Genomic DNA, 12,524 nt, shown 5'->3' on the forward strand with positions numbered 1-12,524 from the left:
CATGATAGATCCAAAACTATCATAGAAGAAAGTGTTATAATTTTCAGTAGGATACATAAGCAGAAAAGAGTTGGGTACAAGTCCTATTTTCAGGCAAGCCAGTGAACATATTAAAATGTATGCTTTGCAGATACTAAGACTCATAACCAAACCTTAGGCAGAGTACGGGGATTCGTATGAAAGAAGGGGAGTTAGTATGATGTGGAAAGGATAGGAGCTCCACAAGGACCAAATATATCTGGGCACAGGGTCTTTTCTGAGACTGATACTCAACCAAGGACCATGTATGGACCATGTATAACCTACAACCTCTGCTTGGATATAGTCCGTGGTAGCTCAGTAACCAATTGGTTTCCCATAGTAAGGGGAACAAGGGCTATTTCTAACAGGAACTCAATGGCTGGCTCTTTGATCTCCCCATCCCCCAAGGGAGGAGCAGTCCTGTTAGTTCACAGAGGAGGACTTTGAAGCCAGTCCTGAAGATAACTGATAAAACAGGGTCAGATGAAAGGGGAGGAGGTCCTCCCCTATCAGTGGACTTAGAAAGGGGCAGGGAGGAGATGAGGGAGGGAGGGTGGGATTGGGAGGGAATGAGGGAGTGGGATACAGCTGGGATACAGAGTTAACAAAATGTAATTAATAAGAAAAATAAAAAATTTAAAAAAATGAAATAAAATGTATACTTTGCAACTCAAGGGTCCACTGTACACATGCACCCTCAGTCATATTTCTTTTGCTGCATCCAGGAGTCCTTAGTATGGCTCATGTGAATTACCTATACTGTCTTCTGAGGAGTATCTGCTGTTGCTGCGAATTTTTTTCTACAGTTTACATCTTATTGTTTAATTTCTCTGACTAGAGTTTGCCAATAGGCTCTTTGTAGCTTTGGGAGAGTGCTGCAGAATCAGAGTACTTTTAGTGTCTAAGGCTTCCTTCTTTTACTCACTCTATTAACTTATACTTTGTACCATAATAAAATACACATAGAAAGCTTTGCTGAGAAATAACTGATAATAAATAACTGTCTTCCTCTTTATTTTATATGTCATAATTCACATTAAAGCATTAGTTCATTCAATCATATTGAAATTTTCACTGTATCTAGATACACATTATTCTCTTACTTTTTGTTGAATTTTTTATTGTTACAAAGGTTACTTTTATTATTATTATTTATTACAATTTATTCACTTTGGATCATGGCTGTAGTCCCCTCCTTCCTCTCCTTCTGGTCACACTCTCCCTCCCTTTCGCAGTCTTGTCCCTTCCCTAGTCCACTGATAGGGAGATCCTCCTCCCTAACTATCAGGCCAGCTCTTTGATCACTTCCCCCCTGGCAAGGTAGCCTAAATAGCCAATTAGAAAGAGGATCCAGACAGTCCTGATGACATGTGATAGGCTAGGATCATATATTTTTCTCACTTTTTAATGTGATACTGTTTTTGAAACAAGACCTTCCCAATACTATGGACCTAACTCCTAGTGGTTCTTTAGATTCAGATTATGTTTTATTTTCTTTCTTTTTCCTCGGTAGTAAGTACATTATAAAATTATGCGTGTTATGGTATTTCTTTCTTATTATCTTGAATTAATGTTCTTTACAATAGCTTCACAGAAAGCTAAATTGCTAGACCTTTTATCTGTATCAATATATAAGCAATAATACATTTTTGTTGAATGAATGAGTCATCTTTAATTCTGCCTTTTTTTTTCAGCTTCAAAACTTTATTATCATGCTGTTATAATCAAGGCAATGTGGCCTTGGCTTGTGAGATATACAGGACATGGATGAAGCAGACTGGAAGGCAAGACACTGAGCCACACCTGTGGAGTTCTGATGTGTTGCAAAGAAATGCTGAATAGAAAGATGATGTTTCTATTAGTGGTCCCAGGAGAACTGTGTATTTACATGCCAAAAATGAAATGACACAAACTTGACACTTTTCACAGAACTGTAACATAAAATGGATCATAGAGGTAAATAAAATAAAGAAGACAATATAGGAAAAAGCCTGGAAACTTCTCTCCCAGCAGTGACATAAGTCCTCAGTCTCCTGGCAACACCCTTTGTCTTAGTATCCTATCAGAAGAATCATTACCCCACTCAAGTTTCCAGGCTTTTTCCTAATTCTGCCTTTTTTGACTACATGATATTCAGTATAAAATAAAGCTTATTTCACTTAGTGTTTTATCTATTTCAGTGGAATGTCTCTTATCAATCATTTTGAATTATAAGAAATATCTTTAGATATGTTCTTTTTATTTAAAAAAGAGTGGCATGCATGCAGAGGGAGGAGGGAGGGTGGGAGTGGGAGGGGAGGAGGGAGGGGCTTATAGGGGGATGCAGAATGAATAAAGTGTAATTGATGAAAAATTAAAAAAAGGGGGGGGAATAATTTAAGAACCTTAAATGACTTTCAAAAGTGGAGCAAAACATGGAGTTAGTCAATTTACATGGAGCATGTCTTGCCCCTGGGGGCAATGGTCTCCTGAACCTACTCAGACCTCGGACACCACCACTGCTAGTTCTAGAACTGATGTAAGATGTTCCAAAGAGGGGGTTAAGGCTTCTCATAATATTTCCTATAAGCCCTCACCTGTTTGTTTATATCCCCCATTTTTATTCATTATTAGCCAGATAGAGCCAAGTAATTGTGGTGATGATACTTGCTTTTTTGCCCAATGCTGGAATGCTAGTGAATTTAGGTATGCCCTGGTTACTCGCTGGCCTCGCTGGGTGCCTGTGCCCGTTGATGCCCCTCACGCTATGACTCTCTTCAGACAGAAAGGGGATCTTGGAACTACAGCCGCCACTGTTACTGCCATCTCATTGGCGGCTGTTGGAGCAACCACCGTGGCATTAGCCATGAGTCATACTGTGCAGACTGCTCAGACCCTGAATAATCTTTTAGCCAATGTAGCTCATGCCTTAGATGTACAAAAAGGAATTAATGCTCAACTAAAAGGAGGCTTGATGGTGTTCAATCAGAGGATTGACCTCGTGCAGGAGCAAATTGATACCCTATGGCAAATCGCTTAACCGGGCTGTCAATGAAAGTATGCTGGACTTTGTGTCACTAGCATACAACATGAGAATTTTTCCTGTGCTGCAAATCTGTCTAAACAATTGTCGAGCTATATTTTAGGTAATTGGACTGGAGAATTCGATACTACCATGGAGCAGCTGAGAGTGGCCATTATCACAGTAAATTCTACCAGAGTGGACGCAGGACTAGCCACAGAATTATCACCATGGATTGCTGCAGCCATGAATCATCTGAAGGAATGAGTAGTATTCCATTGTGGAAATGTATCACAATTTCTTTATCTATTTCAAATACATTTGCCATGAACATGATTGAGCAAATGCCCTTGTTGAATGGTGGAGCATCTTTTGGGTATATGCCCAGGAGTGGTATAGCTGGTAGTGCTATTCCCAACTTTCTGAGAATGTTCCAGATTGATTTTCAAAGTGGTTGAACAAGTTTGAACTCACACCAGCAGTGGAGGAGTGTTCCCCTTTCTTCACATACTCTCTAGCATGTGTTGTGTCTTGTTTTTTTTTTGTTGTTGTTTTTTGTTGTTTTTTTTTATATTAGCCATTCTAAGATGGAATCTCAGAGTTTTTTGATATGCATTTCTCTGATGACTAAGTATGATGAGCATTTTTTAAGTGTTCCTCTGCCATTCTATATTCCTCTGTTGAGAATTCTCTACTTAGCTCTGTACCCCATTTTTAATTGGATTACTTGGTTTGTTGGTGTCTAGTTTCTTGACTTTTAAAATATATTCTGAATACTAGCCCTCTATCAGATATAAGGTTGATGAAAATCTATCACCAGTCTGTAGGCCATTGTTTAGTTTTGTTTACAGTGTTCTTTGCTTTGAAGAAGTTTTTCAGTTTTAGAAGGTCTATTTATTAACTCTTGATCTTAGAGACTGAGCTTTTGGTCTTCTATCTCTTGTACCAGTGGGTTCAAGGATTTTCCTTAATATTTATTCCAACAGATTGATTTGTCTGGTTTTCTGTTGGGGCCCACAGTTTGATGTTAGCCATGCTTTTTTTAAATTAATATTTTCATTTTATTCTTGCTAAATGTTAATGTATTTGCATACTATTGATAACAATACTGCATTAGACACTATTATTTATGTTTTTGTTGGTCTCATAGCTTGTTTCTCATTCTTTTAACACTATAGAGAAGAAGCTTTTATGTTATTGATTACTTTTTCTTTCATAAATCATGTCTTCATTTAACATCTAAAAATGCCATTACAAATACAGTATTATCTGCATTGTTAACTGTTATCTCCTAGAAATATTAAAACCGTTAGGTGATTGACTTAATATTGACTCTAAGGCTAAAGTTGGGTAAGGAATGACATCTTGACTCTACTGAGATTATTCCTAGCATGAGCAGGATCTATCTATTTGATTAATTTCTTTTTAATTTATTCAATTATAACTTTTCAAGATTTTTAACACATATGGAAGAATATAGAATATATAATCTCATTTTCTTAGACATATACTTACATGTTCATTTGAAAGTGCTGAGGTAAATGTTATTATATTTTAATATTAAATTCAACTTATTTATTGTTGATATACCAAAAGTTCTACCTTGAGTCTCACAGTTATGCTGTAATCCATTTTTAGTTCTGGGATTATTATCTTATTGCTTCATTCGTAGACAATAATATTATAGGCAAATAACATTTTTATTTCTCATTTTTCAGTTATTTCGCTCTTTTCTTTTTATCTTATTGTTTTATTTTGCATATGTTTAAAAAGTAATGGTAAGAAAATTAACTCAAAAAAATCAGCAGCCCTCCTGAATACAAAAGATAAAAGGGCTGAGAAAGAAATTAGGGGGACCACACCCTTCATCATAGCCACTAATAACATAAAATTCCTTGTGATTCTAACCAAGCAAGTGAAGGATCTGTTTGGAAAAAACTTCAAGTCTCTCAAGAAAGAAGTCAAAGAAGATATGAGAAGATGGAAATATCTTCCATGCTCATGGATAGGTATGATTAACATAGTGAAAATGGCCATCCTATCAAAGCAATTTACAGATTCAATGCAATTCCCATCAAAATATCAACATAATTCTTTACAGAACTTGAAAGAAGAATTCTCAATTCCATATGAAAAAAACAAAAACAAAAACAAAAACAAACATAAACCCAGAATTGCTAAAACAATCTTGTACAAAACACCTCTTCTGGAAGTTTCTCCATCCCTGATCTCAAGCTGTAATAATAATAATAATAATAATAATAATAATAATAATAATAATAAAAACTGCATGATTCTGCCAAAGAAACAGAAAGGTGGCTCAATGGACTTGAATACAACATGCAGAAATAAACCCACACAACTATGGATACTTGATTTTCGACAAAGAAAGCAAACCATACAATGGAAAAAAGACAGCATCTTCAACAAATGGTGCTGGTGGATTGGATGTCTACATGCAGAAAAATGTAAATATATCAATATTTATTACCCTGCACAAAACTAAAGTCCAATTGGATCAAAGACCTCAATATAAAGCAGACACACTAAATCTGTTAGAAAAAAAAGAAGGGAAGATCCTTGAAGGCACTGGCACAGGAGAGAGCATCCTGAACAGAATACCCACACCATAGTCTCTAAATTCATCAATCAATAAATGGGACCTCATGAAACAGAAAGGCTTCTGTAAAGCAAAGGACACTTTCATCAGAAGAAAACAACAGCCTACATACTGGGAAAGGACCTTCACCAACCCTATATCTGACAGAAGGCTAATATCCAGAATATATACCAAACTCAAAAAGTTAAAAAGTCACAAATGAATTAAGTTAATCATTTAAAAAATGGGGTACAGAGCTAAACAGAATTCTCAACAGAGGAATATCAAATAGCAGAGAAACACTTAAAGAAATGCTCTACAGTTTAGTCATTAGGGAACTGCAAATCCAAAAGACCCTGAGATTTCACCTTGCACCCATTAGAATGGCTACAATCAAAAACTCAAGTGACAATACTTGCTGGAGAGGATGTGGAGAAAGGGAAACCCTCTTCAATTGCTGGTGGAATGTAAACTTGTACAAGTACTTTTTAAATCAGTCCAGTGCTTTTTCAAACAGTTAAGAATAGTGCTATTTCAAGGTTCAGCTGTTCCACTCCTAAGCATATATCCAAAATATGCTCAAGTATACAATAAGGATATTTGTTTAACGATGTTTGTAGCAACTTTATTCATAATATCCAGACTCTGGAAACAATCCAGATATCCCTCAATTGAAGAATGGATACAGAATTTGTGGTACATTTCTATAGTGGAATGCTACACAGCTATTAAAAGCAAGGAAATCATGAAATTTGGAGGCAAATGGTGAGAAGTAGAAAAGACCATCCTGAGTGAGCGATCCTAGAAGCAGAAAGACACACAAGGCACATAGTCACTTTCAAGTTGATATAATATAGGATAAACATACTACAATCTGTACACCTAAAGAAGCTAAGCACAAAAGAAGACCCTGGGTAAGATGATCAATCCTCACTTAGAAAGACACATGGGATGGACATTGGAAGAGGGAGAAAACAAGGAACAGGACAGGAGCCTACCACAGAGGGCTTCTGAAAGACTCTACTCAGCAGGTATCAAAGCAGATGCTGAGACTCATATCCAAAATTTGGGCAGAGTGCAGGGAATCATTGAAAAAAGGGGGAGATAGAAAGTCCTGGAGGGGCAGGATCTCCACAAGGAGAGCAACAGAACCAAAAATCTGGGCAAAGGGTTCTTTTCTGAAACTGATACTCCAACCAAGGACCATTCATGGAGATACCCTAGAACTCCTGCACAGGTGTAGCCTCTGACATGAACTCCTTGGCTGGCTCTTTGATCACTTCCCCCTGAGGGTGATTCAGCCTTACCAGGCAAAAGAGGAAGACAATGTCACTAGTCCTGATGATACCTGATGGGCTAGGTTCAGATGGAAGAAGAAGAGGACTTTATCAGTGGACTGGAGAGAGGCATGGGAGAAGAGGGAGGGAGGAAGGAATTGAGAGGGGAAAGGGAGGGGCTACATCTGGGATACAAAGTGAATAAATTTTAATAAATAAAAAAAATTAAAAAAAAAACCTGGAAGGGCTTGGAGCTCCACAAAAAAGCAAGAGAACTAAAAAAAATCTCATCAAAGGGGTCTTTTCTGAGACTGATAATCCAGTCAAAGATCATGCATGGAGATAATCTAGAATCCCTGCACAGATGTAGCCCATGGCAGCTCAGCCTCCAAATAGGTTCCCTAGTAATGCTAACAGCTACTGCCTCTGACATGAACTCGGTGGCTGGCTCTTTGATCATCTCTCCCCAGAGTGGGGAGCAGCCTTACCAGGCCACAGAGGATTACAATGCAGTCAGTCTTTATGAGAACTGATAGGCTAGGGTCAGAGGGAAGGGGAGCAGGACCTCCCTTATCAGTGGACTTGGGAAGGGCCATGGTAGGAGATTAGGGAAGGAGGGTGTGATTAAGAGAGTACCTGAATGAGGGCTAGAGCTGTGATACAAAGTGAATAAACTATAATTAATAAAAAATAAATAAATTTAAAAATAAAGAAGGGTCATATTTGAACATTTAGCTCAATAGTTATCATTGGACCTACCCAATACCCAAATTTAATAGTATTACCTAAAGCAAGACAATAAAAGGAATGGTAAGATATATTAATCTATTTAAGTACTATATTTTAGTTGGTAACACATATTAGATATTAACCAAGGAAAATAATTATAAAAAATGCTCACAACCAACTATTCTAAATCTTCATTTTAACAATTTCTTCCCTTATGCAGATTAATTACTGAATAATATTCAATGAGAAATACAGTGAAAGCTATACTTTGAACTCATTAGCTCTTTCTGTCCCTCCCGTTCTTTGCTCATTTGTTAGATCAAAACTGAATCTTCCTCTTACTTAACTTCATTAGTACACTAGATCTTGTATATATTACTCCTAATATATTATTTTTTAATGGATCTCACATTTTGTGATACTGGTCTGTGTGATTCCTTCATCTTAAGCATCTTGTTTCCTAAATAATATCTCTATGTGTAAGTTTTTATGAGTGTGAAGGAGAATTATCATATATCTGTGATCATTTAAGGACTCAGGACTTTTTTTTCCCATAAGATTTTATTTAATTTTAATTACATATATGTATGTATTTGTGTATGGAAGGGTATGTAGATGCAAGTCTCCAAGTAGGCCATATTTCCTAGATCTAGACATATCGGTAGCTGTAAGCTGCCAAATATAGATCTGGGTAATCAAACTCGGGTCCTTTGGAAGAGCTGTTCATGCTCTTACTGGCTGATCATGTCTTCATTCTCTTTATCGCCTTCTTAAAATATAAACCTACATTATCTAATCTTCAAACTTAATTCTTGTCTAGTGTGCCATGACACATACAGGTAAAACAAATATTCTCATAATTAAGATCTTCATTCATTGTCATGATCATTTCAATGTTTACAAATAGACTTTGAGATTGTTACTATTACTTACAACCATGTCATATGCAAAAACCTTTCAGACATGGAATATCACACTGTGTTCATTATTTTCAGTTTGACTAAGCATTAATTTCTTCAAATTCCCTTTCCTAAACACAAAAAGACAATGAGAGTACAGAGAATCATTTGGCTGTTTCTGTGGTGCCTCTAAGCTGACAGCACTGAGCATCCTTATTTCACTGCAGACAACAATTGTGCATACCAAGAGGGTAATTCCTTTTCAGGAGACTCTAGAAGATAAATTTTTATTGGTGTAAATAATTCAGCAGCTTGTTATAATGAAACCACATTTCCTTGTTCTATTTTAAATGCACACAGTTGTATCCACTGGATGCTACTAACACCTAATGCAAACTAGAGGTTTCCCAGTTTATGATGAGTTGTAGCTCTTCATGGCAAAATATCCTACAGCTAGGGGACTTGGTTTAACATTTGCCAGAAAGAGAAAAGGTAATCACAACACAGAATATAGGAACAAAGAAAATAATGGAGCTTTTCTGGTCATTATGTTGATCTGAGAGGGGATTTCAGTCACAGCACATCTGCAGGTTGGTTTTCAAGTCAGTCCTTTAGGGTCTATGAATGAGATTAAGGGTTTTATAGGATAAATATAATTCTGAATAAAATTTAAGGGTCACAAACATGTTCCCTTACTTGATATTTCAGTCTTCAGTGTATCACCTACAGAATGAAAGAGAAGATTATGGAATGTCCAAACTCATTTTCAATTGAAGATATGAGAAGACAGTTAATTTACATTATTAAACAAAATGTTGTATTAGAGTTAAGTTCTTCCTTATTTAGAAGTTCAATTTGGCACACAGGTACTTCTTTTGTGATGGCTTTTCTTTGAAAAGGAAGCTCAATCACCTATTGATTTTGACCTTTGGTTTGAGATTTATATTCCTAATTGTCATATGAGGCAGTATCTTGAAGTATTGTACTTCTTGTGATACTCATCTATCTCCATTTTGACTGTAAAAAGGCTTTGTACTGATTCTTGTTGTACAATACTTTAGGTGCCAGTTAATATTTTTATACATGTGTACTATCAGAGTGAGCTCCAAGGAAAAGTTTTGAGGAAATTCAAATGTAGTTTGTAAATATTTTTTCAGCTTCTTAATTAATGCAAAATCTGGCTTGTCATTCTTGCTGTGAGCTTTTCTCAGCTTACCTATAAAACTGACAGTCTGCTTAAGACCAAAATTAAGAAGGAAAACAAAATGCTTTCAAGCAAGTGAAACAAGGTTTACAAAATCAAACATTTCAGACCACCTGAGAAAAGTCAGGAATATATCAAATCTTCTCTTCCCTGTAGTCAAATTCCATGGCTTTATTCACCAAAATGTAAATAACTGAGCCTCTGAATATACAGTAGCAGAGTCTGAGGTAGTCTGCACAAGCATTGTCCCTGACTAAAAATACCATAAAATGTATTTTAGTGGATGAAATACTTATTTATTTATGAATGTACACCAAGTTGGTAAATACCTTCTTTAATCTTCTTCCAATCCTTATTTCTTATTCTGATTAAATCTTTCTATTATCTGCTAGCCATTGAAAGTAATTTGGCATGTATTTATTTACATACATATGAAGGCTGATATACACAAACAAGAGATTATTATTCAGTGTTTATGCACCTATGTACACAAATATTTTTTGTTATAGAACTACATTATTTGATATCTTTTACTACCTTTCTTTTATTAGTAATCTATGCAAACCTTGAAGGCATCTTGACCAATAAACAGTTGCTGTTTGATAGTTTGTAATACAAGTTGTCCTCATTTTGAGGCAAAGGCAGTCCTGAGTGGTGAATGGTAGATGACTCAATATACCCTCTGTTGCCATTCTTGTTCCCAAGTATTGTCTTTAATTACTTGTCTATTTACATAAAGACTTTATGAGGTTTTGTTTGTTTGGTTTTAAATTAAAAAGTTGGTACATTTATGCTAAGCATTTTGGTTCCATACCTAAATATTTCTGTGAAACTAAAAACTCATAAACTGGTCATGCATTGTCTTGACAGAATGAGTGGCATAATCAATTACTGATATTGTAACAGAGGAACTTATTGAGTTATTTTATTTTTTGAGATTCTGAAATGTAGTCAATAAGGTCATGTATTTATATTGTTTTTACTGGTGCTAGGGATCAAACCCAGGTCCCCATACATGCTAGTGTGCATTCCTAGATACTAACTTATTTTCATAATTTTTATGCATTTAAGAATTTGTTATTTTTAAGATATTTTTATTTTTGTATGTTGTATCTTCTTCATTTTTTTAAATGTTCATTTATCTTTCCTGATGTCTTAGTAATATTTTCTACATTTCAGCAGTTATCTTTTATGTCCAGTGAGAAAAAGAAATTTTCAGAAAACCATGACAAATATGTGTCTAGGTCCAAAGATCTCTCCCTCCAAAATCTTCAATACCCTCTCATTATAAAACTGATAACTTCTTTTTATTATATATGTTAATTTACTATATTTATTATAATAAATTAATAAAAACTACTTTATTTTATAAGATTTGCCTTCCTTTGTATCAGCATGTCTATTGGTATACGTGTCTGTGTATATATATATATATATGTGTGTGTGTGTGTGTGTGTGTGTGTGTGTGTATGTGTGTGCTTTCTCAGTAGTGATTGGTTGTTCTTTCTCTAGGATTATAACTTTATAAGATTTTCTCTCTTCTGCTTTAACATGTCTATTGATATTATTAGGTCTTGTCTGTGCAGCCACTTCTTTTTTTATGATTTATTTATTTATTATGTATACAATGTTTTGGCTGCATCCTGTATGACAGAAGAGGGCAACAGATCTCATTATAGATGCTTGTGAGCCACCATCCGGTTGCTAGGAATTGAACCCAGGACCTTTGGAAGAATTGCCAGTACTCTTAACCTGTGAGAGATCTCTCCAGCCATGCAGCCACTTCTATGACAGACAATTATACAGAAGACACCTTGACTCCCTCTTCAGTCATGTTCCCTGAGCCAAAGATACAGGGACTATGATGTAGATGTTTCTATTTGAGCTGAGCTTCCAACAGTGCATTGATTTCTGCATTGTATCCAGTTGTAGTTCTCTGTAAAACAGTCTCTGTTGTAAAAAGGTTTGTTTTTTTGTTTTGTTTTGTTTTGTTCTTATGGTGGTATCTTCATTTGTTATTGGTCATAGGATAAGATTTAGAATGCAGTTAAAAATTACTGTGGACAAGCAAAGTGGCCTAGTTGACTCTCTTATGATATCATGACTTTACCACACCAAGGAAATTGGGTAGGCATGATTTCCCTGAGAGATAGGCCTTAATTCCAATATGACAGCTATTGGTTACCACCAATATGTGAATGCCACTTATTACACTTATTACACCTTTACAGATATTCCTTCCCTGACCAATCATTTGAAGTATTTCTTAGGCCTGGTGCTGGAGCTTGTTAATTTAATTATTAAATTTTAGTTAATAAATCAAAGCATTATATATTTAATTATTAATATAAGAGATTTAGTATTTTGTATTTTCTTTAAAATGTTAGTCAAATAATCAAAGTCTCTTTAAGGTTTCATCAAACAACTTTGGTGTTTTTTGTCCTTCCTTACTTTTGTATTACTTTCCTTTACCATACCCAGTTGGAGTATCCTTCTTTTCAATTTTTTCTTTTTTCTTTATGTCTGAATCAGATGTATCTATTTGCTACATTTTAATGTGCTTATGGCTAATAAATTTTCAAAGGATATGAGTTCTTATACTTTATTTATGGTATTTTACCCTTCTGTGATCATTGCAAATTGCAATCATGATCAGCTTGGCAATATATGCTCTTAGTGCAATAATGCCACCAAATTTTTTCTAGGAGTAATTAATCACTTTCTGCTTAGATTTAAGAACTTTTCTGTAAGATATAACTAATTAATGGTACTGTAATTTAAGCTAAGAAGCCAT

Source organism: Meriones unguiculatus, chromosome 15 (assembly GCF_030254825.1).
Source record: "Meriones unguiculatus strain TT.TT164.6M chromosome 15, Bangor_MerUng_6.1, whole genome shotgun sequence".
Classification (NCBI taxonomy): Eukaryota; Metazoa; Chordata; class Mammalia; order Rodentia; family Muridae; genus Meriones; species Meriones unguiculatus.